The following is a 26,765-nucleotide window of genomic DNA, read 5'->3' on the forward strand; positions in this document are numbered from 1 at the left end:
AGCAGAGGTTGGAGGAAGAAGGGTGAGAGTACAGTGGGGAAGAATCACTATGTTTCTAAATTTGTAAAAATGAATCTAGCATGTGATGGGAGAGGGAGTGGAGGTGCAATGGGTTTGGAGGTGGGAATTTATATTTATATGAAATGCATGAAGTGTGTATACCTGTGTATACCTTTGTCTTCCTGGCCACCAAAGCTGCCTGGCTCATCTTGGATAGGGGATGTCTCCTTGTTGGCACCTGACAGCTTGGCTTTGGTGGCCAGGAGGACAAGGGTGATCCAGCCCCTGAGGTGAGGTCCTCCTTCATACCACAAACCTTGTCCCTGAGGAACTCCATCAGCAAGATCATGTTGGAAACAGGCAGCAAGACCATAGGGGATGAGTGTAAGTGTGTCTCACAAGATCACCTCTACTTGCTATTCCATTGTGGACTCACTGTCTCAGAGGGACAGTCCATCCCAGAGAGCAGAGGCCTTGAGGGAACCTTGCTGAGCAAGAGCCTGAGAGGCTGTCAGAGAAGATGTTGCACCTAGAGACAATGCTCAGGAAGCTACAGGAGAACTTACAGAAGAAACTGACAGGGCTGCCCTGGAGGAGAAGGTGCAGAGACAGAGGCACAACCATCAGAGGCTGCAGGCTTAATCAGAGAGCGCAGACATCCTCCTGCTCCTGGACACCAAGCAGCCATGGACCTGCCTAGGCCCCACCAGCCTGGGCCTTCCCCAGGAACCCCTCCCTGTGCTGATCTGCATCTAAGCAGCATTGCACTCCCTGGCCTCTAGTTTAGTGGCAAAGTTGCTGCACCCATCCTAGTTTGTAAATATTCTGCATGGAAGAGGGGACTTCAGGGAGTCAAGAAGCCACTGCCAAAAAAAAAAAAGGTCAACCAACATGGGGTTACCCATCTCAGGTAGTGGACTCAATAGTGCACACACTCAGATGTGTGTACCTACTATGCATAGTAAGTAATGTGTGCCTTCCTACCAGTTATGGCCCTAGGTTTCTGGGCCCCAGGAAGAGGAAATACAGAGTCACAAGGGCTGAAAACTACACTGCAGAAAAGTTGTGCTCTGAGCATTTCAGGCATGGAAAGCCAAGACACTGTGGCAAAAAATGAGCTACATGAAAGATCTCTGTGAGGGAGATCCCAATGGAAAGAAGGGGCCATCAAAGAAGGAGGTACCTTTCCCTGAAGGGAGGAGAGAACTTCCACTTTGATTATGGCCTGGTCTAAATGAAGTCTTCATTTGTGGACTCAAGAGGCTTCCATAGCCTTGGCAGTTCATACCAAGAGCCTCAGGTGATCACTGACCTCATAAATAAGAGTGTCAATTGTTAAATCAGCAACAGGATTCACTGTGCACTTGCTCCCCATGAAGGACCTCTGTCCTTAATGAGTTGTACTATGAGAATTAACTGTAGAACTAGTCTTCAAATGATACTTTATACTTTGTGTGTCTGTGTGGGTGCAAACTGTTGAAATCTTTACTTAGTATGTACTAAGTTGATCTTCTGTGTGTAACAATAATTAAAAATGAATCTAGCATGTGATGGGAGAGGGAGTGTGGGTGCAATGGTTTTGGAGGTGGGAGTGTGGGTATGTGGGGAAGAACCATTTGCTACAATCCAAAGTTGTACTTATGAAATTTATATTTATTAAGTTGTGCTCTGAAGCAGAATGTGTTAGATGCTAGTCATTCTGTCCACATTGAGCAAGATGGAAGTGTGAGGGAACCCCTCCATTCTTCTATCATCCCCATCTTTCTCTTATTTCCTAACCTTGTCCTCCTGATTTTGATAAGGAGTTAAGGATTGGATTGGATTTTTGGGAGCAATGATAAGGATTGGATTTTTGGGAGCACTCCTATACATCTCCTTATTTGGCCCAAATTCTCATCCCACTGCTTATCACCAATAATCAGCCCAGGAGAATTCCCTCTCTGGCGTCTCCCTCTCTCCACACTAATGAAAGGGGCAGAACAACTTTGGTTCCCTCATATTTATGCAGAGATATAAGTGATGTGAAAGGGCTTTAGAAAATGAGTTAGCTTGGAGCCAGCACCATGGTGCAGTAGGTTAATCATCTGCCTGAGCTGACGGCATCCCATATGGGTGCCAGTTATAGTCCTGGCTGCTCCTCTTCCAATCAAGCTCTCTACTATGGCCTGGGAAAGCAGTGGAAGATGGCCCAAGTACTTGGGCCCCTGTACCCAGTGGGAGACCTGGAAGAAGGCCTGGCTCCTTGCTCCTGGCTTCAGAATGGCATAGCTCTGGCCATTGTGGCAATTTGGGGAGTGAACCAATGAAGGAAGACCTTTCTCTCTGTCTCTCCCTCTCACTGTCTGTAACACTACCTATCAAATAAAGAAATAAAATCTTTTAAAAAAATAAAAGAGAATGAGTTAGCTGAACTGGGGAACTGATGTCTTCTCACATCTCCCGATTTCTACATCACACCTCAGTTCTAGGTGCCAACATTCTAATGGTATCCATGGACTTTCATCACTCTGCCTATGATAAGCCAAGGTACATGTTACCCCAAGAAAAACGACTATATCATATAGAGCCATTTCTTCTCTGTCCTATTTCCCTTGATTACTCTTGAACCTATACCATGGAACCATTTCCCTGATGGGTGGGGCTACTCACTGCCCAGGTGGGTGGGGCATGTATATGTCATAAGGGACACTGTGACACAGGCTGGCCTATAAAAGCAGCTGTAGTCCTGGACCCTTACCAGTCACTGGTTCTGATTGCTAGGAGCCTCTCCTAAAAACATGTCAGGTAAGCTTCAAATAATTCTTGCCTCCAAATGCCATCTTCCCCTTTATTCCTTATCTTCCCTCCAGCCTGACCCTCCTGATCCTGTAGCCCGGCCCATGTGTCTGGTCCTCCACCCCAGCCTGACCCTACTAGCTCTGTGTTTGAGCCTTACCATCCTGCTTTTCCATACTGGCCTCATCCTCCTCCGGGCCCTCCACTCCAGCCCAACTATCCAAGTCAGCCATACCATTGTTACTTTCCTTCTGTCCCTTCACACCAGGCAAAAACCCCAGATCCTGCATCTTGGACTCACCCTCCTCCTAGAGCCCCCCCCATATCTGACTTTCCTTTTCTCCCCCTGGACCCTCCTCTGGGTTCAGTATTTGAGCCTTTTCCTCCTCCTGCTCCTCCATACTGGCCCTACTCTCCCTCTGATCATCCTGCACCCCAGCCAGGTCCTGCTCCTATTCCTGCACCTCCTGCTCACACTCCTGGGCTTCCACAAAAGGCTCATCCTACTACTAATTCCTCACTCAAACCTCATCCCCCTTCTCATCCTAAACACCAACCTTGCCCTTCTTCTGTCTCTGAACAGAAGCCCCACCCACCCCCTGCTCCCAAGTGCAAGCCTCACCCTCCTGCATCTAAACACAAGTCCCAGCCTCCTCCAGATGTTCCTCTCAGCCTTCCTTTTCCTTGTGGCCATGATCTCCAGAAATGCTTTCTAACACTTCTTATACAAAAGCCTCACCTGTCTCCTAGCCTTTTATGAAGACACCACCTTCCTGTCACTGCTTTCCACAAGCCTGGCCTTTCCTCCATTCTTTCTTCACAGTGCAAGCATCCTTCTGTCCAGTCAACATGGTGCCAGCTGTTCATTGCACCTGTACACCAACCTTGCCCTCCACCTGGTCACCCACACTGCTCTCAGTGTCCTCCTGCTTCTCTGTGCCACCCTCGCCTGTCTTCTCATCCTGCCCCCAAGGCTCGCCCTCCTCCTGATCCTCTCTCCCAGACTCAGCACCACCCTCCTTCTGACCCTCCTCTTCACCCTCCTTTTCCTTCTCTCTGCCATCCTGTCCACTGTCCTTTTCCTCTACACCAGCTTCACCCTCGTTCTGGTCTTCCCTCTCCACTGCAGCCTCTTTCTGATCCTCTGCTCCAGCCTCACCCTCCTCCTGGTCCTCCTTCCAAGCATCACCCTCCTTTTCTTTCTCTTTATCAGCCATCTCCTCTTTCTGTTCAACTCCAGCCTCAAGTTCCTTCTGTCCCTGCACCCTAGCCTGTCCTTCCTTCTGGTATGTCATTCCAGCCTCACCCTCCTCCTTATCCTCCATCTCAGCCTCATGCTGCTCCTGCTTCTCACCCTCCTGGCCATCCTCGCCTTTGCTCTGTACCTCGATGCTTGCCTCACCTGTCTTCTGCTTGCCCATCCCAGCCTGACCTTGCTTCTAGTCCTTTCTTCCCTCCTCACTGTTCTTCTCGCCCTTCTCCCTAGCCTCACCCTCCTCTTCCTCTACCTCCCTCTTCCCCCACCTCCTTCCTCATTTCTACATAGCAATTTCAACCTCCTGTGACTACATCCTGTCTGCCCACTTGCTTCCCACACCAGCCTGGTCTTTCACACTGTCCTTACCTTCATATGATCTCTCACCTCAGTCTTGCCATGCCTCAGGCCCATCAAATTATAATCCTCTAATCTACCCTCCTCCCAGTTCTCCTTACTTTGTCACCCTTTTCCTTCCCTGACAAATGACACTCCTTCCCAGTACCTGACCTCATTTACTCCATGCCCAGCTCTTCAAGACTCTGTTCCTATAATACCTAACCTGCTAATTGCCCTGTGTTATCCTACCTGTTAGGCCTCTATGTTATCCCCAACTCCTCCTAACAAATCTACTTACTAGTCTTCTCTACCCCAACAGACCCCCACCCACTTGTGATCCAGTCACCCTCTCCATACCTACTGGTTCACAATTATAATCCTGGAAGGAAGTTTGCTTCCCACTGCAATGGTTTTGGTGAAGCTCACAGTTGTGAAGACTGGACTCCCAGAAACTGGATGGTGGGTGTAGGGTGTGGCACAATGGCACATCATCCCTCAGCCTGAAATACTATTTGGTTCATTATAGGCCCCTTTTCCATGATCAAATCCTCGTTATGTGACTAAAATACTTTGCCTTCACCCCACTTGGTTCCTCTTAATAGAGTAGAGTACCTTTAACTATTTCCTATTCCCTGAACAGGCAGTTAGATCCTCTACCACCTGATCAATGTGCTTCCATTAGCCTTTACCTTACAACATGGCTAGAGCAGATCAAATTGCAGGAGCACAATGGAGAGAAGACTGAGGGAGATTCATCCCCTCTGTTCCCCAGGAGGGTAAGTTTTGTTGAGTTACACTGGGTTAAAGTCAGTGAAAGAAATGGGGACCCTGAGAACTCACCTACAGGGCATGAAGATTCCACTGTAGGTAGATGGGGACCAGTGTGGTTTTTGTTTGTTGTTGGTTTGGTGGGGGTGTTGGAGTTGGAGGGTGGTAGTAGTTGTAGTTGACTTGATCTGGTTGTGCTCAAACTTTGTTGTTTCTTTTAATTCCCAAATGTTTTATAACAAAGTACAGGGTCCATAGGCGGTTTTCCAATAATCTTGAATATACATGTTGTTGAATAAGCATGATGCAGTCTCTGGCATTGCCCACAGAAATATAACTTTTATAGTAATTTCCATCTCCTTGGAACTTCAGAAAATCCCTGTAGCAAGCCTGCAATGGAGAGAAGGAGTCACTGATTGGCTGGTGAACAATGACATCATTATCTCCCAGGATAAACTCCATTTCCATCCATTACGCTGTCCAATCATGGTACTCAAATGTGTGCAGAGAGGTGTGAAAAATTCTGGACAATTCTGATGCCTCTGACCTCTAGGCTATACTCTTCTGCTCCCTTATGCAGGAAAATGTAGTCTTTCTTTGAGGGATTAAAAACCGCATGTCCCTTGGACAAGTCATAGCTGCAAGGATAGGCAATCTGTTTCCATTGTTATTGAGTCAGCAAGTTGTCCTGTGATTGAGCTGTCCTGAAGCTTTTAGTTTTCTTCTGGCATCTTTGTCCCAGATCTGACAAAACAGGCCCCACAGTTGAAAGGGTGCCAAAACTAAGATGGATTGAAATTCCATTTACTCCATAGAGAACCTGAGGCACTGAAGTGCTGATTCCATTGGATAGATGACATTTAGATATGCAGTTATCTTTGGCTGGATTTACAATATTGATATAATGATTAGCAACTCTCCATGCAATAGTTCCCAGGGCAAAACCAGTTGGCTTGTTCTGTTTGTTTATAAAAGTAGCCACATGTCAAGGCTGATGTTTCAGTGGAGTTTTCAAGTCCCCTGAATTCAGAAGGTTGATTCTCTTACTGATAGTCAGCCTGTCTCCACAGTTGCTACCATGGTCATACTGTATCAAATCTGTACAGGAAAACTCTTCAGAGTGTTGCAACATCATCATAGGATTTGATAAACAGGCATCCCAAAACTTGTGTCTCATCCAAGCTGTTGGTCATCACACATCACACAACTGTAGACTGGGGCTTTGATGAAATGTTTGCTTCCAACAGGAGTATCATGCTGTGCAATCTGTAGCACTTGGTTGCTATTGAGGTCCTAAATTTTGACACTGCTATATCAAAATGCAACACACTGATGTGTGTGTGTGTGTGTGCACGTGTGTGTGTATACACCTCCAAAATCTTTTTCAGCAGATTGGCCTACATGAGGTCTTGTCAGCAGGTAACTACTTCCTGCTTCTGCCACACAACCCAAGCCCTGTTCTGGTGGTATCCGGAAGTGGCCCAGTGGCAGAGTCAAATCTGAGGTGCTGGGTCAGGTGAGTTCAGAGCTGTAATGGGACAGAGAATGGAATGGGACACTCATTCACAAAGTAAGGTCATGACAGGAGGTATTTTCAGTAAAACAGTGCACAAAATATGTGCCACTAGGGACTACAGAAGACAGAATGTTTTTTTAATGCCTAATTAAATTAAATTAAATGCCTAATTTTTAATGCCAAATTCTATAGTAAGGTCAGCTAAATAAGCTATCAGGCCCACACACCGAAAATGTTGGTTTATATCCTTCCCATACTAATTAACCCCCTAGTCCTAACTATTATTCTAGTCACCCTGTTCCTAGGCACAATAATTACAGTATTTAGCTCCCCCTGATTAACCATATGAATTGGCCTAGAAATAAATACATTAGCCATTATTCCAATTTTAATTAACAAAGCCACACCATAATCAACAGAAGGTGCAACTAAGTATATCTTAACACAAGCCACAGCATCAATAATCTTAATAATAGAAATTACGCTTAACATTCTTGACTCTTGCCAATGAACAATAATCCACAAAATCACTTTACCCCATCTTAATTATATTAGCATTAATCATTAAATTAGGAATAGCTCCCATTCACTTCTGAGTCCCAGAAGTAACCCAAGGGGTCCCCCTAAAATCAGGACTCATTCTTCTTACATGACAAAAACTAGCACCCCTATCTATCCTTTACCAAATCTCACCATCAATTGACTCAACTTTAACAATGTTAGTAGCCATCCTATCAATTATAGTCAGTGGCTGAGGAGGGCTTAACCAAACCCAACTCCACAAAATCTTAGTGTACTCCTCAATTGCCCACATGGGATGAATGGTAGCCATTATTATATTTAATCCAGATACTATAATTCTCAATCAATTTATATTCTATTAAAACTTTGCATGTTCATAATATTTATACCTCACACAAGCACAACTACCCTTTCACTATCACAAATATGAAATAAAACCCCACTAATAGTTTCAGCCATCCTAATTACCTTAATATCACTAGGAGGCCTACCCCCACTAACAGGCTTTATCCCTAAGTGAATAGAGCTAACAAAAAATGGCAATATCATCATACCCACCACAATGGCTATATAAGCACTTCTAAATTTATACTTCTATTTACGCCTCATCTACCTCACTGACAATATTCCCAACAACCAACAACTTAAAAATAAAATGACAATTCGAATCAATGAAACACATACTATTTATAGCCCCACTAATCATTTTATCAACAATATTTCTTCCTCTCACAACAATATTTTCAGTACTAAGCTAACATTAGAAGTGTATGTTACACAGACCCAGAGCCTTCAAAGCTCTAAGCAAGTAAATTATACTTAACTCCTGCTTAAGGACTGCAAATTAACTTCACATCTTCTGAATGCAAATCAGGTGCCTTAATTAAGCTAAGTCCCCCTAGATTGGTGGGATCCAACCCCACGAAATTTTAGTTAACAGCTAAATACCCTAATCAACTGGCTTCAATCTCCTTTTCCTCCGGAAGAAAAAAAAAAAAAAAGGCGGGAGAAGCCCTGGCAGAATTGAAGCTGCTTCTTTGAATTTGCAATTCAACATGAAAATTTCACCTCAGGGCTTGGTAAAGAGGGCTCAACCTCTGTCTTTAGATTTACAGTCTAGTGCTTACTCAGCCATTTTACCAATGCTTCTGTTTATTAACCGATGATTATTCTCTACCAACCATAAAGACATCAGAACTCTCTATCTCCTATTTGGAGCCTGAGCTGGAATGGTAAGAACAGCCTTTAATCTGTTAATTCGAGCAGAATTAGGCCAACCAGGAACTTTACTTAGAGACGACCAAATTTATCATGTAATCATCACTGCACATGCCTTTGTAATAATTTTCATCATAGTGATACCTATTTCGGAAACAGGTTAGTCCCACTAATAACTGGGGCCCTCGATATAGCTTTCCCCCGTATAAACAATAAAAGCTTTTGACTCCTCCCACCATCCTTTCTTCTGTTAGCTTCATCAATAGTAGAAGCCGGTGCAGGTACAGGATGAACTGTTTACCCACCACTAGTGGGTAACTAAGCCCGTGCAGGAGCCTTGGTTGATCTAACTATTTTCTCTCTTCACTTGGCTGGGGTGTCCTCTATTCTAGGGGCCATTAATTCTATTACAACTATCATCAATATAAAACCCCCTGCTATATCTCAGTATCAAACCCCCTTATTCATATGATCTGTTCTCATAAGAGCCGTTCTTCTTTCCCTGCCAGTTTTAGCCGCTGGCCTTACAATACTCTTAATGGACCAAAATCTAAACACAACGTTTTTTGACCCTGCAGGAGGAGGAGACCCTATCCTCTATCAACACTTATTTTGATTCTTCAGACACCCTGAAGTATATATTCTTATCCTTCCAGGATTTGGAATAATTTCTCATATTGTAACATATTATTCTGGCAAAAAAGAACCATTTGTCTACCTGGGAATAGTGTGGGCTGTGATATCAATTGGTTTCCTTGGGTTTATTGTCTGAGCTCACCACATATTCACAGTAGGAATGGACGTGGATACACAAGCCTATTTCACATCAGCTACTATAATTATTGCCATTCCTACGGGAGTAAAGGTATTTATTTGATTAGCAACCCTACATGGTGGAAATATTAAGTGATCCCCAGCCATATTTTGAGCTCTGGGGTTTATTTTCTTATTTACAGTAGGTGGTCTTACAGGAATTGTACTAGCCAACTCTTCCCTAGATATTGTTCTCCAAGACACGTACTACGTGGTAGCCCACTTCCACCATGTCTTATCCACGGGAGCTGTATTTGCCATTATAGGGGGGGTTCACTCATTGATTCCCTCTGTTCTCAGGCTACACTCTGGACCCTGCTTGGGCCAAAATCCACCTCACTGTAATATTTGTAGAAGTGAACTTAACTTTCTTCCCTCAACACTTCCTTGGACTCTCTGGCATGCCCTGATGATATTCATATTACCCAGATACCTATACAATGTGAAACACTGTTTCATCAATGGGCTCCTTCATCTCCCTCACTGCTATAATAGTAATAATTTTCATAATCTGGGATGCCTTTGCCTCAAAGCAAGAGGTAGAAACTATTGAGTTAACCACTACAAATCTAGAGTGACTTCACGGATGTCCACCCCCATATCATACATTTGAAGAGCCTGCTTACGTAAAAGCCTAGGCCAAGAAAGGAAGGAATCGAACCCCCTAAGACTGGTTTCAAGCCAGCTGCATAACCATTCTGACTTTCTCAATAAGATATTAGTAAAACTATTACATAACATTGTTGAAGTTAATTTATAGGTTCAACCCCTATATATCTTTATGGCATATTCATTTCAACTAGGCTTCCAAGATGCCTCATCTCCTATTATAGAAGAATTACTCCACTTCCATGACCACAGGCTTATGATCATTTTTCTAATTAACTCATTGGCCCTCTATATTATTTCACTAATACTGACTACAAAACTTACCCACACAAGCACAATAGATGCCCAAGAGGTAGAAACCATCTGAATTATTCTCTCAGCTATTATTCTAATTTTAATTGCATTTCCCTCCCTACAAATCTTGTATATAATAGGTGAAATCAATAACCCCTCCCTGACAGTAAAAAACATAGGCCACCAGTGATATTGAAGTTATGAGTACACAGACTATGAAGACCTGAACTTCGACTCATATATAATCCCAACATCCAATTTAAACCCAGGTGACTTATGACTACTGGAAGTTGACAACCGAGTTGTTCTTCCAATGGAATTACCAATCCATATATTAATCTCATCAGAAGATGTGCTTCATTCATGAGCCATCCCCTCACTAGGACTAAAAACAGATGCTATCCCTGGATGCCTTAACCAAGCCACCCTTATCTCAACTCGTCCAGGACTTTTCTATGGCCAATGCTCAGAGATCTGTGGCTCAAATCACAGCTTCATGCCTATTGTTCTTGAAATAGTTCCACTAAAACACTTTGAAAATTGATCACTATCTATGATTTAAACTCATTATGAAGCTAAATTAGCACTAGCTTTTTAAGCTAGAGAATGATATATAATGAAATGCCACAACTTGATACATCCACATGACTAATCACTACTATTGCTATAATTCTCTCACTATTTGCCCTAATCCAACTTAAGTTTCATAAGTACACCTACCCTATGAACCCTGTGCTAAAGGCATTTTAGTCCACTTCTTTCCCCTCCCCATGAGAAACAAAATGAATGAAAATTTATTCTCCTCTCCCATTACCCCTACAATAATAGGAGTTCCAATCGTAGTGCTAATTATTATATTTCCAACCCTATTATTTCCTGCCCCTACTCACCTAATCAATAATTGGTTAGTTTCAGTTCAACAGTGATTAGCCCAACTAATTCTCAAGCAAATAATAACAATTCATTCCCCTAAAGGACAGACTTGGTCCCTAATATTAATTTCTCTAATTATATTTATTGGCTCAACCAATCTCCTAGACCTACTACCCCACTCATTTACACCAACGACCTAGCTGTCAATAAACTTAGGGATGGCTATCCCACTATGAGCAGGGGCTGTAATCACAGGATTCCACTACAAGACCAAAGCATCACTAGCTCATTTCCTCCCACAGCGTACCCCTACCCCCTTATCCCCATACTAGTAATTATTGAAACAATTAGTCTCTTTATTCAACCAATAGTTCTAGCCATACGACTTACAGCTAACATCGCAGCAGGTCACCTACTTATACATCTCATTGGAGGCACAGCGCTTGCCCTAACTCAATTAGTCCTACAGCAGCTGAAATCACCATTATTATTCTTATCCTCCTCACAATCCTAGAATCTGCTGTAGCCTTGATCCAAGCCTACGTCTTCACACTTCTTGTAAGCCTATATCTACATGATAAAACCTAATGACACACCAAATTCATGCTTATCATATAGTTAAACCAAGCTTATGACCACTTACCGGAGCCCTATCCATCCTTCTCAACATCAGGCTTAACCATATGGTTTCACTCTAATTCCCCTACACTTCTCCTGATTGCTCTATTAACAAATACACTCACTATATATCAATGATGATGAGACATCTCATGAGAAGGCACATTCCAAGGCCATAATACTCCCATTGTACAAAAAGGCCTACAATATGGAATGATCCTATTCATTGTCTCAGAAGTCTTTTTCTTTGCAGGCTTCTTCTGAGCCTTCTACCACTCGAGCTTAGCCCCTACCCCAGAACTAGGAGGCTGCTGACCTCCAACAGGCATTAACCACCTGAACCCCTTTGAAGTACCCCTACTTAACACCTCAGTCCTCCTGGCCTCAGGAATTTCAATTACTTGGGCTTGCCACAGCTTAATACAAGGAAATTGTGAAAACATGCAACACGCCTTGGCTATCACTATCCTTCTAGGCATTTATTTTACCCTCCTCCAAGCATCCAAATACTATGAAGCATCATTTACTATTTCAGATGGAGTATATGGCTCAACATTTTTAGAGCCACAGGATTTCACGGCCTTCATGTGATTACTGGGTCCACTTTCCTTATGGTTTGCCTCCTATGACAATTTAATTTCCACTTCACATCAAATCATCACTTTGGCTTTGTAGCAGTGGCATGATACATTTTGTTGATGTAGTCTGACTATTCCTATATGTATCAATTTATTGATGAGGGTCTTACTCTTTTAGTATTAATTAGTACATCTGACTTCCAATCAGTTAGTTTTGGTATAACCCAAAAAAGAGTAATTAACCTAATTCTAGCTTTATTAATTAATGTAAACATTTCATTAATTCTAGTGACCATTGCATTTGACTGCCACAACTAAATATTTACTTAGAAAAATCAAGCCCCTATAAATGTGGGTTCAACCCCATAGGATCAGCACACCTCCCCTTCTCAATAAAATTTTTCCTAGTAGCCATTACGTTCTTGCTATTTGATCTATAGTGTGTATATATATATATATATATATATACTTGTATTTTGCACAAAACAGAAACCTTAGACCCAAGGATTATCATCAGTCCTGACATGGCTGCATGAAATCCCCAAATTCCTTGAAATGTTATTGTTTTCCTACTTTGACATTTTAATGATTATCCAAATGTGTTAATTTTAATAAACTAAAAGTATGTGCTATTTAGGAACTTCATATCCTACCATTATTCTGTTGGTACATAAATGTTGCTGGTGGTGATGGCCTCAGCTGCTGTGGTGTAGGCTGTGGGACTTAAGGTGGGGGAAATTCTCCTTGATTTGAGGAATGCATCAGTCAGGGTCTGTGGATACATAGGAGAGAATGATAGTATGAACTGTGGTACTTGCATCAAAGTGGTATGGACACATGACATTGTCTGCAGCACAATGTGAATTTTATGAATCCCATTGTCTTTCACCACCTGAGACATATAACCAGAAGGAAGGTATATAGGTGGCAGAGTACCACTTGGTGACATCAGAGGTACATAGGCAGCCTGTTAAATATTCTGAATGTTCCCATCTTTAGGGTTGATAGCAAGAGTCTCCCCAGGAATAACTTGTACCAATATAATATGTTGTATCCAGTATTGAGGAAAGGAAGTACATCTGGCATCTTTCTTGGGATGTCATCGTTTGTGAATAATTAGTAGTATGCTGGGTTGCAATGGTGGTGTTCACATGATAGCTCTCCATGTCCTCAAATGAGCCCCAGCAGCCTTATAACCTCCATTCACTTGTTCATAAAATGATTCTCCACATGACAGAGCTGAACAGCAACCAATGGCCAAGCCCTGCAGGAATATAAACAAATAACATGTAGTCATATGTATTTTGTGTGTGAGATAAGCAGAGGGTTTATCTTCTGGGCATCTGTTTCAAAGATGACTTCCTCCAAAATCTTTTTCAGCAGACTGGCTTACATGAGGCCCAGTCAGCAGGTGACTGCTTCCTGCTTCTGCCACACAACCCAAGCCCTGTTCTGGTGGTATCCTGAAGTGGCCCAATGGCAGAGTCAAATCTGAGGCACTGGGCCAGGTAAGTTCAGAGCTGGAATGGGGCAGGGGATGGAACAGGACACTCAGTCACAAAGTAAGGTCATGACAGGAGGTATTTTCAGTAAAACAGTGCACAAAATACATGCCACTAGGGACAACAGAGGACAGAGTGGGTATTTTAAATGCCTATTTGTTTACATTTCCTTGAAACACCAACTGACAGTGAGGTAGAGAAAGAGACAGAGAGAGAGTTCCAGATGCCAATTTTCTCCCCCAAAGGACAACTAGGACTGAGCCAGGCTGAAGCCAGAAGCCTGGAACTCCATGTGAGTATTTAAGGTATGTTACAGGGGTCAGGGGTCTGCATCAGAAGAAGATAAGCCAGATGTGAACCTGGCCCTCTGAAAACTCCACATGAGCATAAAAACATTGCATAGGTGTTCTTGGGAAGAAAGGCAGAAAGAATGTCACACCACAGGGCTGGACACAAAGAAAGGAATTCTGAAATAGTTGTTCCAGACAAATAATGTGTTCATCAGTGCTCCTCCCAAATGGAAAGGCACATGGAATCAAACATGCCCACTGCAACCGAGTGAGGAAAAGCATTACCAAGTACATAATGAGGAAGAAGCACAGGCTTAGGGTCAGTGTTTGAGGGCTTTTAAGCTAGTTTTGTTCCTTGCTACCTAGCAGTCCTAGTGCTGTTTCCTTTAAAATGCCCTGTTTTAAATACAGTATGTGGATCCACTAAGGTCACCAAAATATAAAAAAAAAAAAAATTCATGTCCCAGAAACACACAAAAAAAGAAAATAGAGTCATTGAATATTGAATGGTTGTGAAAATCACACTGAGTGATGGAGAGCCAAAGGACTGTTCTATGTGGATTGTTCCAAAATCATATTGGAAAAATAATTTGGAATGTTTGCACAGATGAAATATATCAATACTGAAATATATCAATGGCATTTTTTGAGTGTGGAACATTGAAATACCACTAATTAATGGTATTTTATGACAGATGAAGAGGGATCCACTACACAGAAACAGAAAGGAAATTGAAGATTTCAGGGGGTAATGCAGAGTAGATGAATGGGTGTGAAAAACTCCAAGTTACTGAGAATATGAACAGGAAAAGATCATGCTCTCTATATTGCTGCATAATAAGATCAGTATAAAATGGATATCAATGTTTTGACAGAAGAGAAACAATCTAGATTTGTGTGTGTTTGGATATGTGTGTGTGTGTGTGTACATGTGTGCATGCATGCATGTATGTGCACTCATGCTGACAGTAGGCAGAGGGGTTTTGGGATATGGGTACCTAACTTGAAGATAAGGTAACTTCTGCAAATCATTTATAGCCCATTATTGATGCATGTGAGTATCAGCAATAAAGCAAGTCCCACCTGTGTGGCATGAGGGAAAGGTATTCTGTGGTGGGATCCAAGGTGGGCAACTCTACAACACAGAGGCTAACATGACACCAGGCTTATGTCACAAAGAAGGCTACATTATAGTCCCCAAAGACAAGACTGATAGGTGAGATATCAGGGTAGAAGGTTAATAAAGAGAAGTATGTGGGTGCAGTAGAGTGTAGAATATGTTTCGAAAGATTTCATGTGAGCTCATGTAAGCAAATATTGGGAAGCTGTCCTCAAATCAGGTTTAAAGGAGGCATCCCGTGGAGCTGTACTCAATGCATAGAATCAGAGTTGTTCCATACAATGCATGTTTCAAATGCATCCCTCCCTGATATAAGTACGTCCTGAACTATACTTGTTCTTCACAATTGTGTGAGGAAAGAAACAAGTGGAGTATATAGTGAGAAAGGACACACATGAGTTGATGTTTAGGGGTTTATTAAACCAGAGCTGGCCCACCCCTTCATAGAAGTTGTACTGGTACTAGCATTAAAATAACCTCTTTTTAAACATATTTATTTCAGAAAGAGAACACATTTCATGTAGTTCATATATACAATTTTAAACCTGCAATGATTCTTCCCACTTTCACTGCCTCCTGCTTTCCCTCCCTCCTTCCTCCTGCCTTTTTCCTTTCAATATTATTTATTTTTTGAAAGCAAGAGATAGGAAGAGAGAGAGAAAGAGAGATCTGCCATCTAATGGATCACTTCCCCAATGGCCACGATGGCCAGGCTGGGCCATGCCAAATGCAGGAGCCAGGAGTTTCATCCAGGTCCCCCACATGGGCTATCACAGTCCAAACACTTGAGCTAATCTCTGCTGGTTTTCCCAGGCCTTTAGCAGTTGTTTTGCACAGGACATAAACCAGCACCCATATGTGATGCTGGTGGCCACACAACACTGAACCCCATACATTCAATTCACTTCATGCTCATCAGTTTAATTCTGCACTAATTAAGAATTCAACAAGAAAAATACAAAGACCACTGTTGTACAAAAGTAGATAAGGATTATTAAAAAAATATCAAATATAAAGTTGTCAGTTTCACTCATATACATTAAAATGGGGGGTAGAGATGACCCTTTCATATGCTGATTTCATTTCCTTTGGATAAATTCCCAAGGGTGCAATGACTGGGTCAAATGGTAGATTTATTTTCAGATTTTTGAAGAATCCCCATACTGTCTTCCACAATGGCTGTACTAGTATACATTCCCACCAAGACTGGACTAGGTACCTTTTCTCCTGCATATTCACAAACACTTCTCTTTCTTTTTCTTTTTAAGTTTTGGTTGATAGCCATTATAACTTAGGTCATATGAGATTGCTTGTTTCATTGAGTACAGATTCATGGGATGCCTCCTTTAAACCTGATTTGAGGAGAGCTTCCCAATATTTGCCTACATGAGCTCACATGAAATTTTATTTGCATTTACATGATGGTTAGGGACCCTGAGCATTTGTCCATGTGTCTGTTGTATTTCATCCTTTGAAAAATGCCTTTTCATTTCCTTTGCCCATTTATTCAGTGGGTTATTTGTTTTGTTGTGGTTCAGTTTCTTGAGCTCCTTATATATTTTTAGTTTGCAAATATTTTCTACCATTCAGCCTGATTCCTTTTCTCTTTGTTGAGTGTTTTCTTTGCTGCTTCTGGGTCTCACACATGGGTGCAGGGGACCAAGGGCTTGGGTGATCTTCTATTGCTTTCCCAGGCACATTAGCAGGGAACTGGATCAGAAATGAAGCAGCTCGGTCTCCAACCTGTGTGCATATGGGATGCTAGCATCACAGGCAGAGGTTTAACCTGCTACACTACAATGCTGATGTCATCTATTTGCCTTTTGTAATTCATCCTTTGAAAAATGCCTATTTATGTCCTTTACCCATTTCTTCACTGGATCACTTGTTTTGTGTATACTGAGTTTCATGGGGTCCTTATTACTCCTATGTACTAATCCTTTATCAGCTGACTAGTTTGCAGATATTTTCTCCCCTTCTATCAGTTATTTCTTCATGTTGCTGTTTCCTTTGCTGTTCAAAAGCTCCTTAGTTTGATGTAATCCCATTTTCTTATTTTCCTTTTATTACCTGTGTGTCTGGCTTCATAATGGCATAGAACATGGCTTTTAATGTGACAGATTGAAAACAAATCTACATTGTACATGTGTGTGTGCGTGTGTATTTCATGCATGCATGTTGACAATAGACAAATAGGTTTTGGATTGTTTTCTTCATGGAGAAATTTCTGACTCTTTCTCAAATCTTTTATAGGAAATGAATGATGAAGGTGAATGCTACCAATGAAGCACCTATCAACCTGTATGGTATGAAAGAAAAGAATTCTGAGGTGATAGAAAGGTGTTGCATTGTGTGACACAGAGATTGGAAAGCTGCAGTACAAACATAAGATGAAGCATTCAAACAGAACTGAGAAGTAAGATATTGGTGGTCAAGATTATATAAAGGAAAGTGTGAGTGGTGGCGTAGGGTTCCAAAGAATTTTGGAAATTTCATGTGAGCTCATGTAAGCAGACACTGGGAAGACATTCTCTGAAGCAGGTAAGATCCAGGCCATGGCTCCAGGACACAAATTAGGAGGTTGTTCCATACAGTGAATGTGTTCAACAGTATTCCTCCTGATATAAGGGCATCCTGAAATATGCTTGTACTGTACAGGTGAGTGAGTGAGAGGATGAAACATTTGAAAGCTGGGGCCAGTTGCTTCCTTTGAGGCAGTTGTACAAGTGCTTGTGTTAAAATGAGAGGGTATGGCTGATGCTGCGGCTCACTAGGCTAATCCTTTGACTTGCGGCACCACGAAACACCAGGTTCTAGTCCCAGTCGGGGTGCCGGTTCTCTCCGGGTTGCCCCTCTTCCAGGTCAGCTTTCTGCTGTGGCCAGGGAGTGCAGTGGAGGATGGCCCAAGTACTTGGGCCCTGCACCCCATGGGAGACCAGGATAAGTACCTGGCTCCTGCCATCGGATCAGCACAGTGCGCCGGCTGCAGCGCGCCCATGGTGGCCATTGGAGGGTGAACCAATGGCAAAAGGAAGACCTTTCTCTCTGTCTCTCTCTCTCACTGTCCACTCTGCCTGTCAAAATAAATAAATAAATAATAAAGAAGAGAGACTAAATGACTGAATTAAGTTCACAAATAGATAAACAGGAAAATGGAGAGTTTTATCTACTTATTTATTGATAGGATTGTTTATTTGATTAGCTATAAACACATTGGCATTGAATTTTATCTCTGCAGGGCCATCTTGTGCTCCCATGGAGATCCCTTCCATTATTCTTGAATGTTTCAGTTCACCCACTCTTGACTTGGAGCTGTCTACTGCTCTTAAGCCCAGGTCTTTCTTCCTTTCAGTCATGGTCAATACTGCCCTCAGGCATTAGAGGGTGCCTGAGGCAAAGGGTGGATTTGCACATGCCTTCAAGACTGCAGTGAATGCACCTAAGGGGGTTAAGGAAGGGTCCAAGGGCTCCTTATTGTGGAACCTCTCAGCTCAGCTCCTCCATAATGACATCTGAGGTTCACAGAGACCTACACATCAGCCATAATGAGTACCCACACATTGATCTTCATGCAAAGTCAGGAGCCTCAGCACTGTGAGCACAGGCTTCTCATGAGTGAACAGAGGCAGGAACCATGTCCTGTACAGGAATATAGGTCATGTGCATGAGGAGTGAGAAGAAGCCCCAACCTGCCTTGCTTCTTTGGTGCAGAATATGAGGCTATGGGGCGTTATGTGTGCTGCTCCCAAGGGCTGAACTGCAGAGGAGCAAAGTGTGTTCATGCCACACATGAACTCCTCACTGCTCTGCAGCTCAACAGGCCCTACCAGGTTCTATCCCAAGTTGTGAGACCTGGAGAAGAGTGGGGATGGGTGAGTGGAATGTTCCCCTGGGGAATCGTGAGCAGGGAGAATCCTTCTAGCTACTTCCCCACCATTTTGGTGAAACCTAGTAATCCTGCAGTGTAAAATAAATCTAATGTACCTTGTCTCCCTTGGGCTGGAAATTTACATCCTAACTTGCACAGTATATTGTGGAATATTTTTATTCTGGAATAGGAAGTCTTTCTTCACTGAGACTCCAGCATTTGAAGAGGGAGTTAATTTGTTTGTTTTCCTTGTTCTTCAACCCTCAGAATCACGTTGATATCTTACAGATACAGGAAGACTGTTGGGATGCACTCTGGAATGTCTTATCTAGTAGACCTGGGGGTGGTCATGGCATTCAGCTCCACATGTATTGAGTAGGAGCCTCTGCCCAATTCTGCTTCCTTGTGTTTTTGGATTTCCATTCTTAATTTACTAAAAATTCAAGTTCTTTGATTTGAAGTACCTTTTTCAGTCTTAAAAAAAAAAAAAAACACATAAGAGTTTCTACCACAAAACATCAATGTCTTTTTAAAAAGTATCATTTGGATTACTTTGCAAAATGTGTTTGAGCAGAAAACCCTAGAATTTTTGCCTGAAGCAACAGCAGTCATAGCCCAAGAGCCATTGTAATAGGAGAGATTTGTGTGTAGGTCACCATCAAACTAGGGCAATTTAATGTTGGAATCCCAGATAAATGCTGAGTCATGGAGAAGAAAATGAAAACCTCAAATGAGATCATCCCATGACCATGAGAAATCAACACAGTTCTTAAGTGGAGGAAAAGACTGTGATAAGAACACAGGTACTTCACAAGTGAAAAAAATCATGCAAGGAGAATTTTCAACTTATCTCACACAGAAAGCAACATAGATAATAAAAAGATACTTGAAAAGCCAGTTTATAATTTGATATGTTGGAAACACATAAAATCCTGTGCCCCAGGATTCAAAGATGCCTCTTCCTGTCAGGCACAAATCGAGTGTGAACAAGCCATCAACATGTAATAGACAGTTCAGCATGACCAAATATGCAGGACACTTGAAATACAAGGGGTACCTGTAGTCTAACCTTGAGGAAGTTCTGTGTCAGTGCCTGTAGAAATGCATGATATTTTTCCTTGGCCTGCAAGACTAGTTGCATGCAGGTCTGGAGAAAATATTCAGAGAATATGACCTATTTGGAGTTAGAACTGCTACCAATAGTAGTTATTTATTTGAAAATACTTTTCAGATTTCCATATAAAATAGATGGCACCCATTCAACTTCACTAGGTGCAGTGCCTTTTGATCTACAGTGCTTTGAGGCTCCCCAGTGAGTGATTATGACATCCAAATGTTCTGCATTTTCATGATTCTCCTTCTTTCAGACTCTGAATTTGAGGACATCAGCTGGAGCGCCTCTCTTTTGCCCAGTGTGGCTCTGGGATTTGACCTCTGTTGTGTCGTGCACAGTGATACAAGGACAGGAAGAGTCCCCTCATCTGGCTTTCAGGACTGGACAAAGACATCCCACATTACAGCTGAAGGAGAGTGATACCTCTACTGTAGGAGTACTCTCAAGAACAAGAATTTCTGCTCATATTGGGACACTCCTGTATTCTAAAAATTACCACAGATTAAATTAGGTAAGAAGGGGAGAGAGAAAACCCACATTCATTCAGGTGATCTTCTCAGGTACACAAGAAGGTGGTACACAAAGTGTCAGTTTTGTCCCTATAGATTACATTTTAGGTATTCAACTAATTACCACAACTCAGAAACCATATGATATTTATATTTTTGTGACTGGATAATTTCACTAAACATAATGATTTCCAGTTCCATGGTATTTTGATTGGTTTGCATGGAATCTATAAATTGCGTTCAGTAGTATGGATATATTGATGATATTGAATCTTCCAATCTATTAACATGAAATCTGTTTCCAATTTTTATGCATTTTTCTATTTCTTTCTTTAATGTTTTGTAATTTTCATCATCGACATCTTTAATGTCCTTTTTTTATTCCAAGGTATTTAAATTTTTGTAGTTACTGTGAATGGAATTGATCTTAGAAGTTCTTTCTCAGCCGTGGGGCTGTTTGTGTATACAAAGGGTACTGATTTTGTGTGTTGATTGTATATTCTGCAATTTTACCAAACTCTTTTTTGAACTCCAGTCATCTCTTTGTGGAGTGTTTTGGGTTCCTTATAGGGATAGTTTGGATTCTTCCTTCCCTATTTCTATTTGATTTCTTTTTCTTGCCTGATGGCTCTGGCTAAAACTTTTAGGACTGTATGAAATAGCAAGGGTGCAAGTGGGCATCCTTGTCTGGTTACAGTTCTTAATAGGTATGCATGCAATTTTTCCCCATTCAGTAGGTTATTGGAAGTGGGTTTGTTATAAATTGCTTTGATTATGTTGAGTGTCCCTTCTATATCCAGTTGCTTAAGGTTTTCATCATAAAGGGGTGCTGAGTTTTGTCAAAGGCTTTCTCTGCCATCATTATCTCTATGAAGATAATGATGTGGTTTTGGATTTCACATTGTTAATTTGGCATATCACATTTATTGATTTTTGGATGTGGAACCATCCCTACATACGAGAAATAAATCCCCTTTGGTCTAGGAGAATAATCTTTCTGATGTGTTGTTGGATTTGGGTGGCTAGTATTTTGCCTACGTTTATTGTGTCTATGTACATCAGGGATATTGATCTACAGTTATTTTTCAAATTGGTGCACAAAATCTAATTCAGATTATTAGCCCATGAATTACTAGTGATAGTAATTAGCATAACTGCAGAAAAATATTTAATAAAATGAACAGAGATCTGTGATTTGTAAACAAAGAACTAAAACAACCCATTAAATGCAAAAAAGAATGCTTTTGTGCCCTAAAGGGTATATTAAGATTGCTTAAGAAATGTGGAAATTGTGAGAAGGTTGGAAACAAAGTTGAAGCAAGAATGCTGTACACTACAACTTGTACTAGAGGCCCTCAGGGGGCTCTGCTCTGTGCATATTATTTTTTTAAAATTATTCTTTAATTCATTTGAAAAACAGAGTTACAGGGAGGCAGAGAAACAGAGAAAGGAGTCTCCATATGCTGGTTTATTCAACAGATGGCTGCAATGGCTGGAACTCTGCAAATTTGAAGCCAGGAGCATCTTCTGGGTCTCTCAGGCAGATGCAAGGACCTAAGTGCTTGGGCCATCTTTCGCTGCTTCCCAGACCATAGCAGAGAGCTGAAATGGAAGCAGAACAGCTAATACTGGAACCAGCACCTATATTTGATACCAATGCCATAGAGAGTGAGTTAATCTACTATGCCACTGCTCTGGCCCCTGATCCTCTTCTGTTCCACCTCTCTGCTGATGGCCTGGAAAACCAGTGGAGGACAGGCCAAGAGCTTGAGCCCCTTTACCCACTTGGGAGATTGGGAAGAAACCCCTGACTCCTGGCTATAGATTGGCTCATCTCTGGCTGTTGTGGCCATGTAAGGTGTGAACCAGCAGATGGAAGAGTTCCCACTGTCTTCATGTCATTCTTCCTCTATCTGTAACATGGTGATTCAAACAAATTAAATCAATCTCTCAATCAATAATCTTTCATTACAAATAGTGTGAGCCTTGGGAAGTTTTGAGGCCATGAGAGTAGGGAGCGAATCACACCATTAAAGTAACGGTTGAGGAATGCTGCTATCTAGTGTTGAAAGAGAAGATGCAGCAAGAATCTGCCATGTACAAAGGCAGAGTAGCCTTCACAATGCATGGAATCCTCTATATCATCACTTCCTGAACTCAAGAAACCATGGACAGTGAAGTTATGGTGTTACAAATGACACAGACTAAAGTATTGTTTGAAGCATCATGAATAGGTTCAAAGAATTGGTCTTAGGGCTTCGTTAGGAGAAAAATACAATATATACAACAGTATGTAATATAAAATAGGGGGATGAAGTAATAGAAGCCTGTCTCACATGAGGAAGATGGGCAAAATTAATTGCAAGTAATTTCTGTATCATCTCTTCAAAAAGAGAAAAGGATAAGTTGCCTAATCAACTCTGTCAGTTATTCTAGAAGGTCCTTGTGAATCAGAAATAACTGAACATGGGATGATGTTACTGTAGGTCTTTCACCCGATATGGACAAGTTAGTGAAGTGTCCAAATCACCAGTATGCCAACGCAGAGTGAGACCAGTGCTTCCACAAAAAAAGTGACCTTTCTGTTGTTTGAAGATCCCCTGGGGATGACCCTGGTCTGCACAGCTCTGTGCTTCTCTGTCCTCACCGCTGCGGTTCTTGGGGTCTTTGTGAAGCACCGGGACACTCCCATAGTCAAGGCCAACAATCGTTGTCTCACCTACATCCTGCTCATGGCTCTCATCTTCTGCTTACTCTGTTTGCTGTTCACTGGTTGTCCCAACACAACCACCAGTGTCCTCCAGCAGACCACGTTAGGATTGGTGTTCACCATGGCTGTTTCCACTGTCCTGGCCAAAATTATCACTGTGCTTCTGGCCTTCAAGGTCACTGCCCCAGGGAGAAGGATGAGACACTGGCTGATATCAGGGGTACCTAACTCCATTATTCCCATCTGCTTCCTGATCCAACTGGCTCTCTGTGCCATCTGGCTTGTGACTTCTCCTCCCTTTATCAACACAGATGCTCACTCTGAGCATGGCCACATCATCCTGGTGTGCAAGAAGGGCTCAATCACTGCCTTCTATTGTGTCCTGGTTTTCCTGTTCTCCTTAGCCCTGGCCAGGTTCACTGTGGCTTTCCTAGACAGGAATCTACCTGACCAGTTCAATGAAGCCAAATTACTGACATTCAGCATGCTGGTGTTCTGCAGTGTCTTGGTGACCTTCCTGCCTTTCTACCAGAGCACCAAGGGGAAGGTAATGGTGGCTGTGTAGGTCTTCTCCATCTTGTGCTCCAGTGCAGGGCTCCTGGGCTGCATCTTTGTCCCCAAGTGCTACATTATTCTCTTTAGACCTGAGAAGAAAGCTTTGAAAGTATTAAGAGATAGAATAGTGTCCAAGGAAACATATTTTCTCAGGAGTAGCTCTTAAGACTCTCTCAGTTTTCAATGGTTAGAAACTAAAATTTATAAAAACGATTTTGCATTCTGATGTTAGAAGATAACTTGCAGAATGTAGCCTCCTTATAAACAATTTATACTTCACTTAATGCATTTTTGTTCTGAAGCACTGATTCACAGAATCAGTGTTAGAGTGGGGGAAACTTTCTATCTGGTGATAGACTCTGATGATATCTGCAGTGGCCCAGTGCTGGTTCATACCAAAGCAAAGAGATTAATTCAGCTGTCGATGTGAGACTCAGGGACTTAGGCCATCTTCCACTGCATTTTCTGGATCATTAACCATGAACTGGATTGTAAGTGGAAGAACAAGGATATGAACTGGCACCCACATGGGATGGTAGGGTTACAGGTGGTGATTATATCTACTACACCCCCACACTGGCCCCAATCCTCCTCTCTTCTTAAAAATAATACTGTGTAAAAATCTTAGTCTGGGTTTTATGTTCACACACAAAAACCCATCTCAGATAGAGGCCCTCCTTTAAAGTTTCATTTATGTATTTTCAATTTTAACTGGTCAACATTGTAATATTCATATTTGAATAAAATAAGTTTATTCCAAGGTATTTGATTATTTTTGTGGCTATTGTGAATGGGATTGATCTTAGCAGTTATTTCTCAGCTGTGGCATTGCCTCTGTATACAAAGGCTGTTGGTTTTTGTGCACTGATTTATATCCTGCTACTTTGCCAAACTCTTCAATGAGTTCCAATTCTCTTAGTAGAGTTCTTCTCAAGTTTTTTCCCTTTAATTTCTTTGTCTTGCCTAATGGCTCTGGCTAAAACTTCCAGTAGTATGTTGAATAGCATTGGTGAGAGTGGATATCTCTGTCTGGTACCAGATCTCAGTGGAAATGCTTCTAACATTTCCCTATTCAATAGGATGCTGGCCGTGGGTTTTTCATAAATTGCTTTGAGTATATTGAGGAATGTTCCTTCTATACCCAGTTTACTTAGAGTTCTCATCATGAAAGGGTATTGTATTTTATTGAATGATTTCTCTGCATCTATTGAGATAATCATATGGTTTTTCTTCTGCAGTCTGTTAATGTGGTGAATCACATTGATTGATTTGTGAACCCTGAACCATCCCTGCCTACCAGGGTTAAATTCCACTTGGTCTGGGCAGATGATTTTTCTGATATTTTGTTGTATTCTATTGGCCATAATTTTATTGAGGATTTTTGCATCTATGTTCATCAGAGATATTGGTCTGTAATTTTCTTTCAATGCTGCATCTTTTTTCTGAGTTAGGGATTAAGGTGATGCTGGCTTCATAGAAAGAATTTTGGAGCATTCCCTCTTTTTAGATTGTTCTGAATAGTTTGAGAAGAATTGGAGGTAGTTCTTCTTTAAATGTTTGGTAAAAAAATAAGTTATACATCCATTTGCTGTTTTTATTCATTCATTAGAGTCTAAATTCAGCTTTATAACATATTTTCAGTGCAACCATTAGACATGTTACATCATTTTAGTGTGTATAATGCATTGTCCAGAACCTGATTAACTGTGTATCATTTCACATAGTTTTGAATTGATGTAATAATTACACACCAAGTTTTCACTATATGTAGGTAGAAGGATTCTGCAAACTTCTTTTCCATCTTTTCATTTCTGTTTTTTTATTGACTTTGGCTTTAGATTTGCCTTCACCAATATCAGGTAAAAAAAAGTAATTTTTACATCTTGACCTGAAAATAATTCAGCAGAAAGTGACAATTTTAAAGTGAACTAATGACATTTAGACCATTCACACTCTTTTGCAACCATCATCTATGTCATATTTTAAAGTATTTTCATCACTACAAATCAAGCTCCTTATCCATTAATGGTCACTCTCCATTCCTTCTCTTGCCAGTCTCACAACCACCAATCTGTTTCTGTTTGCATGGATTAAATGGTCCTAAGTGTTTTGTATAATTTAAATATTGGACTCTGTGGATTTAGATGACCTTTACTTTTACATGATGTTTTCAAGGAGCATCCACATTATGCAGGAATCTACATTTTTCATGACAAACTGATAATTCATTGTATTAATCCCATTAGTTTTGTGTCTCTAGTTAACCATTTACTGACTTGTGCGTTGTTTTCAACTTTGGTTATTTGCAGAAAAACACTGATGTACAAGAGATGTTTGCATATTTTCTAATTTTTAGTGTACCCTAGATGTGGAATGTTTTGTTCCTAGAGGAATTTTATGTTCAATTTGCTAAGGAGGTGACATACCATTGGTGTTGTAACTTTCTCACTATCATGATTTTGAAGGCTCCAAATTCCCCATGGCATCTCCATCATATGAACAATTTTGAAATTTATTGTAGCCCTGGAGTGGATGTGATGTGGAGTCTCCTTCTGGTGTGGAATGGTTTCTCCATATTTATTGCTGGTTAGTATCCTTTGTAATGCCCTCTGGTCATATATTTATCTGTGCAGAAATGTCCATCATATCCTATTCCCATTGTTCATGGATTACTTATATTTTGTTGTTACTTCTGCTTTTTTAAAAATATATTTTGTTGTGTGTAAGTTACTCAATGTGTTTATATTTCAAATTTTAGTTGAGGTATACAAGTCTCATGAACTTCATATATATATGAACTTCGTATATATCTCTTTGAGGAACACAGAGATACTTCTCACCTAACCCTCCCTCCTGTCCAGAATCTCATGGTTTTCTTTTTCTCTCTCTTATTCCTACTCTGATTTTTTGCAAAGAACT

General features: G+C 41.4%; 2 pseudogenes; one reads left to right on the forward strand and one right to left on the reverse strand.

The window, feature by feature from the left end:
• Nucleotides 1–5,630: 5,630 nt before the first annotated feature.
• LOC127486325 (mRNA export factor pseudogene) lies at nucleotides 5,631–23,414 on the reverse strand (annotated as a pseudogene).
• Nucleotides 23,415–23,775: 361 nt separating this feature from the next.
• The window catches only part of LOC103344978 (vomeronasal type-2 receptor 116-like), a 46,416-nt pseudogene continuing 43,426 nt past the window's right edge, over nucleotides 23,776–26,765 (forward strand).

Source organism: Oryctolagus cuniculus, chromosome 16 (assembly GCF_051225735.1).
Source record: "Oryctolagus cuniculus isolate XC-2025 breed Fujian yellow rabbit chromosome 16, ASM5122573v1, whole genome shotgun sequence".
Lineage (NCBI taxonomy): Eukaryota > Metazoa > Chordata > Mammalia > Lagomorpha > Leporidae > Oryctolagus > Oryctolagus cuniculus.